This window comes from Psammomys obesus, unplaced genomic scaffold (genome assembly GCF_907164565.1).
Source record: "Psammomys obesus unplaced genomic scaffold, mPsaObe1.curated_primary_1811, whole genome shotgun sequence".
Lineage (NCBI taxonomy): Eukaryota > Metazoa > Chordata > Mammalia > Rodentia > Muridae > Psammomys > Psammomys obesus.
The window spans coordinates 23,028,961-23,036,006 of NW_026592510.1; positions in this window are offsets into that span (position 1 = coordinate 23,028,961).

Consider the following 7,046-nt stretch of genomic DNA (forward strand, 5'->3'; position numbering starts at 1 on the left):
AAGGAAATTGACTTTTGAAATGATTGGTCCACTTTAGGCACCAAAAACTACAAACATTCTGGACTGGTCATATGGGCTGGTTTCCTAGCTACTGTATAATTAGAGGGCAGGGAAAGAATGCAGTAAGACTAGTCTTCCCCTCAGGGCATTATTGGACATGTCTCCACCCAGCTAGCCTTAGTTCAGGCCTTAAACTTTAAAATAATAGCCACCAATTTTTAATCTTTTGGTCTCTCATTCCCCCTTCCCATGATCATTTGAAGACCCAATCTTGGGTCTTCCAGATAGGACCCCTTGAATCCTATAGATTTACCTTTCTACAATGGGATCTGAGTATATATTAAGCCTTTCTCTCAAGCATTTCTTCATGAAAGCCATAAAGCAATTTAAAATGCAAGGCTCAAAGATAAAAATCAAAATGAGTAGGGGTCCCTTCAGGGTGGATATAGGGGTAGTAAGCCAAGGAGAAATATTATCCTTTCTCTCTAGGGTCTCTCTAGGCTTTTAGTCCAGTTGCTGCAATACTAGTTCTCATTTCAGCTAAGCAGATGCCCAAGATAATAATTAATGTCAGAGAGCCCCTTTTGACTTAGCATTTCAGCCAGCTAGGCAGGATTTTGGGCCAAGGATCTCTTTTGCTGAAATTGTTTCAGTGCTCACAATAGGACCGTGGCATCAGCAGTAGGAAGGCTGAAATACCAGTCAATGGGGCAGTCCTCAGAAGCATCTGATTAGTTGGTCTATCCAAAGAGGCAGGGAACAATCATGTCAGCTTCCAGGAAGTCCAGATTTCAGCCTGCAGTCCATAGCTGATCCTGAAATAGAGTCAAACAGGTGAAAATCTCCTGAGAAAAATTCAGACTGGAGACAGAAGTTAAAATTTGTCTATTAAATGAGAAAAATGAGGAATCCCAAGACCATGGGAAAACTTATCTGGGATCCATTTGAGCTATGCCAGATCCAGGTCTCATGACCTCTCATGATTTTCTGAAACTCATAAGATTTTGTTTGTTTGTTTGTTTGTTTGTTTGTTTGTTTGTTTGTTTTGGTACACAAAAAGAAATATATATTTAAAAACTCAGAAAAGTAACATATCGGAAGGGGCGGAGCCAAGATGACGACTAGCACACACAGTTTCTGAGCTGTGGAAGAGATAAAATTCTGAGTGGGTGAGTGGAAGGACTTCTGAAGCCAGGGAAACGGAGAGACTTTCTAAACAACAGGGAACATTGCAGGAGGTGAAAACCTTGGTCTCGGGTCACCCGGGGACTTGTTTGGGAAAGGTGAGAAAAGATCCTTTGATCTCGCGGCACTCCCCTCCCCCAGACCTCCCTCCTCCTCGGCACAGGGGACTCTTTCTCAGCACAGACCTAACTGCCTGGGGCATGCAGCCACTGAGGCGGAGCCCCAAGCCCTTTATCAGCAAAGGCCAGCAGTACATGTCTCAGAGTCCCAGATTCGCGCAGCAGCTGCACCATCCTCCCAAGGCGCGAGGCTGCTAGACGCCATACTAGCTCTGCAGGATCGCCATCACTGATGGTACGGCCCGCCCAATCCCACAGTGACAGAGAATACGCTATATACTCACCAAAACCAGGCAGAAACACCAAACAAGCTAAACACACCAGGCGCTGGGCCTCCCAAGCTTGGAGAGCACAGTGAAGAGACCCCAGGACTTCCCAGAAAGCATCTGGACTAGCAGCCCAGTCTCCAGTTACAGCGGGACTTTCTAACCTGGCGGCAGAGCAGCACTGAGCTGGCAGGGCACATCAGCCCTCCAGTTTAAGACTAACCAGGGCCAAACCAGAGAACAGAAAGCTTGGTTACCCCGATTCCTACTGACATGACCACCCTGAAATCTCCAGCTGCAACAGGACCTCATAACCTGGCAGTGACAGCAACACGGAACTGGTGGAGCACATCAAAGAAGCAGGGCCAAACCAGAGAGCAGAAAGCCTGAATACCCTGATCTCTGCCAAGTGACCTGCCTGTAAGTGAGTGCACCCTTGAGAATCTGCAGATTCCCAGATCCTGGGTCCTTCTAAAACAGAAGCCAGGCATCGAACCCCCTCCCACCCATATACCCACTTTGGGAAACAGAGGGGCACTTGAGACATTGAAGTTCCTGCTCTGTGGGTCTAATTGAGGAGTTAAGGCAGTTAATGCCAGAAATTGCGCTGCAATCATCACTAGCGCCTGTAACATATATAGTGCAGAGCCCCTCCCACACACTCAAGGGTTCAACATTAGCCATCACTCTGTCCCTCTAGACACACGCCCACGCATACTTACACACACACACACACACACACACACACACACACATGCTTGCATTTGCCCCATTTGCGCCTGCATACTTTCCTCCCACAGGTACAGCTAGTCCTCAGCACATGCTAAGGACACAGGACCTCTCTCAGCTTCCTGAAGAATTCTCCAGACTCCAGAGAGAGACAGTACCACTCTGATCTGCAGAATCCAAAAACAAACAGGGAAGGTCTCAGAAAAGACAATGGCCAGGGGTAGGCGAAAGAACACTTCCAAGATAAATCAGGACATCATGACTTCACCAGCAAACCCCAAAATAGATGGATACTCCAATTCATCAGAAGCACAGGAAAATGACCTTAAAGCCATGCTTGCTCAATTATTTGAGGCTCATAAGGAGGAAATGAACAAATCTTTCAAAGAGTTGGCCAGTCAATTGGAGGTAAAGAAAGAAGAAATAGACAAAACCCTTAAAGAAACACAGGCAAACATAGCCAAACAAATAGAGGCACAAGTATAGAAAAAATTAGTGGCATATAAAAAGGAAATGAACAAAGAAATAGAGTCCATCGTAGAGAGACAGGAATCCAAATTCAAACACATGAAAGAAATGATGCAAGGCATGAAAACAGAATTAGAATCAATAAAGAAAACACAAAATGAGAAAACCCTTGAGCTGGAGAACTTGGAGAAAAGATCAGGAACCACAAAAGTAAGCATCACCAACAGAATACAAGAGATGGAAGAGAGAATCTCTGGAGCTGAAGACACACTTGCAAAAATTGATACTTCTCTCAAAGAAAAAGTAAAATCAGAAAAGTTCCAATCACAAAATATCCAAGAAATCAAGGATGCTATGAAACGACAAAATCTAAGAATAATAGAAATTGATGAAAAAGAAGACTCCAGGCTCCAAGGTCCAGAAAAATATTTTCAAGAAAAGCATAGAAGAAAATTTTCCCAACTTAAAGAAAGAGATGTCCATAAATATACAAGAGGCCTACAGAACACCACATAGACTAGACCAGAAAAGAAACACATCACGTCACATCATAGTCAAAACACTAAATCTACAGAACAAAGAAAAGATATTAAAAGCAGCAAGGGAAAAAGGCCAAGTAACATATGAAGGTAGACCTATCAGAATCACACCAGACTTCTCATCAGAAACTATGAAAGCCAGAAGGGCCTGGACAAGCATCATGGAGACTCTAAGAGATCACAAATGTCAACCCAGACTACTATACCCTGCAAAGCTTTCAATCAACATAGATGGAGAAAACAAAATATTCCATGACAAAACTAAATTTACGCAATATCTATACAGCAAACCAACCTTACAGAAGATACTAGAAGGAAAACTCCAATCCAACGAAAACGAATTCACCCAAGAAAACAGGGCATACAGATAATATCCCAACAAAAATGAAAAGAAAACAAGCAATGAAACAGGGTAAGATCATCGACTCCATTACAAAAGGAACTAACATGCATTGGTCACTATTATTTATCAATATTAATGGACTCAACTCACCAATAAAAAGACACAGGCTAACAGAATGGTTACGGAAACAGGATCAAACATTCTGTTGCATCCAAGAAACACACCTATGCAACAAAGATAAATACTACTTCAGAGTAAAGGGCTGGAAAAATGTCTTTCAAGAAAATGGTTCCAGAAAACAAGCTGGAGTAGACAGCCTAATATCTAATAAAATAGACTTTCATCCAAAGTTAATCAAAAAAGATAAGGAGGGCCACTATATTCTCATCAAAGGAAAAATCCACCAAGAGGACATCACAGTCTTGAATATCTATGCCCCAAATACAAGAGCACCGACATTCGTAAATGAAACATTATTAAAGCTTAAATCATACATTAATCCTAATACCCTAATAGTGGGAGACTTCAAAACTCCACTCTCACCAAGAGACAGATCAACTAGACAGACACCAAATAGGGAAATAAAAGCACTCACAGAATCCCTAAATCAAATGGACCTAATAGATGTCTACAGATCTTTTCACCCAAACTCAAAAGAGTACACCTTCTTTTCACCGCATGGAACCTTCTCTAAAATAGACCATATAATGAGTCACAAAGCAAGCCTCAGCAGATACAAAAGGATTGAAATAATCCCTTGTATACTATCTGACCACCATGGACTAAAGCTGGACATCAACAACAACAGAAACAACAAAAAGCCAACACGCACATGGAAACTGAACAACTTACTACTCAATGACAGCTGGGTTAAGGAAGAAATAAAGAAAGAAATTAAAGACTTCCTAGAATTCAATGAAAATGAAGGCACAATATAACCAAATTTATGGGACACATTGAAAGCAGTGCTCAGAGGAAATTTTATAGCACTAAGTACCTACAAGAAGAAATTCGTAACATCACATACAAACAACTTAATGGCCCAACTGAAAAACCTAGAAAAAAAAGAAGCAGATACACCCAAGAGGAGCAGACGGCTGGAAATAATCAAACTAAAGGCAGAAATCAATCAATTAGAAAGAAATAAAACTATCCAAAGAATCAATGAAACAAAAAGCTGGTTCTTAGAGAAAATCAACAAGATAGACAAACCTTTAGGCAAACTAACTAAAAAGCAGAGAGAAACTATCCAAATCAGCAAAATCAGAAAGGAAAATGGGGACATAACTACAGACACTGAGGAAATCCAAACGATTATTAGGTCATACTACAAAAGCCTATATGCCACAAAATTTGAAAATCTAAATGAAATGGATGACTTTCTTGACAGATTCCATCTACCAAAATTAAGTCAAGATCAGGTAGAAAGACTGAACATCCCTATATCCCCCAAGAAAATTGAAGCAGTCATTCACAGTCTCCCCTCCAAAAAAAGCCCTGGACCAGATGGCTTCAGCGCAGAATTCTACAAGACCTTCAAAGAAGTGCTCACACCAATTCTCCTCAAACTATTCCACAAAATAGAAACAGAAGGAACACTACCAAACTCATTCTATGAAGCCACAGTCACCTTGATACCTAAACCAAACAAAGATCCAACAAAAAAAAAAAGAACTTCAGACCTATCTCTCTTATAAACATTGATGCAAAAATACTCAATAAAATACTTGCAAAGCGAATCCATCACATCAAAGATATCATCCACCATGACCAAGTAGGCTTCATCCCAGGCATGCAAGGGTGGTTCAACATATGGAAATCCATCAATGTACTCCACCACATAAACAAACTGAAGGAGAAAAACCACATTATCATCTCCTTAGATGCCTAAAAAGCATTTGACAAAGTCCAACACCCATTCATGTTTAAAGTCTTGGAAAGATCAGGGATACAAGGCACATACCTAAAGATAGTAAAGGTGATATACAGCAAGCCTATAGCCAACATCAAACTCAATGGAGAGAAACTTAAATCATTCCCACTGAAATCAGGGACAAGGCAAGGCTGTCCACTCTCTCCATATCTTTTCAACGTTGTTCTTGAAGTCCTAGCTAGAGCAATAAGACAATTGAAGGAGATCAAGGGGAATCCAAATTGGAAAGGAAGAAGTCAAAGTATCACTGTTTGCAGATGATATGATAGTATACATGAGCGACACCAAAGATTCAACCAGAGAACTCCTTCAGCTGATAAACACCTTCAGCAAAGTGGCAGGATACAAAATCAACTCAAAAAAATCAGAAGCCCTCTTGTATACCAAAGACAAAAAGGTTGAGAAAGAAATTAGGGAAACAACACCCTTCACAATAGCCACTAATAACATAAAGTACCTTGGGGTGACACTAACCAAGAAAGTGAAAGACCTGTTTGAGAAAAACTTCAAGTCTCTGAAGAAAGAAATCGAAGAAGATCTCAGAAGATGGAAAGATCTCCCATGCTCATGGATTGGTAGGATTAACATTGCAAAAATGGCCATCCTGCCAAAAGCAATCTACAGATTCAATGCAATTCCCATCAAAATACCAACTCAATTCTTTACAGACCTTGAAAAAAAGATTCTCAGCTTCATATGGAGAAACAAAAAACCCAGAATCTCCAAAACAATCCTGTACAACAACAGATCATCTGGAGGTATCTCCATCCCCGATCTCGAGTTGTACTACAGAGCAATAGTAATAAAAACTGCATGGTATTGGCATAAAAACAGAAAGGAGGATCAATGGAACCACATAGAAGACCCAGAAATAAACCCACATACCTATGAATACTCGATTCTTGACAAAGAAGCCAAAACCATTCAATGGAAAAGAGACAGCATCTTCAACAAATGGTGCTGGTCCAACTGGATGTCCACATGCAGAAAAATGAAAATAGATCCATATTTATCACCCTGCACAAAAATTAGTCCAAGTGGATCAAGGACCTCAACATAAAACCAGATACTCTAAATCAGTTGGGAAAAAAAGTGGGGAACAGCCTAGAACTCATTGGCACAGGAGACAACTTCCTGAAAAGAACACCAACAGCACAGGCTCTAAGAGCAACAATCAATAAATGGGACCTCATGAAACTGAAAAGCTTCTGTAACGCAAAAGACACTGTCATCAAAACAAAACGACTGCCTATAGATCGGGAAAGAATCTTCATCAACCCTTTATCTGACAGAGGGCTAATATCCAGTATATATAAAGAACTAAAGAAACAGAAAAGCAGCAAAGCAAGTAATCCAATTAAAAAATGGGGAAGAGAGCTAAACAGAGAATTCTCGAAAGAGGAATATCGAATGGCAGAGAAACACTTAAAGAAATGCTCATCCTCATTAGCCATCAGGGAAATG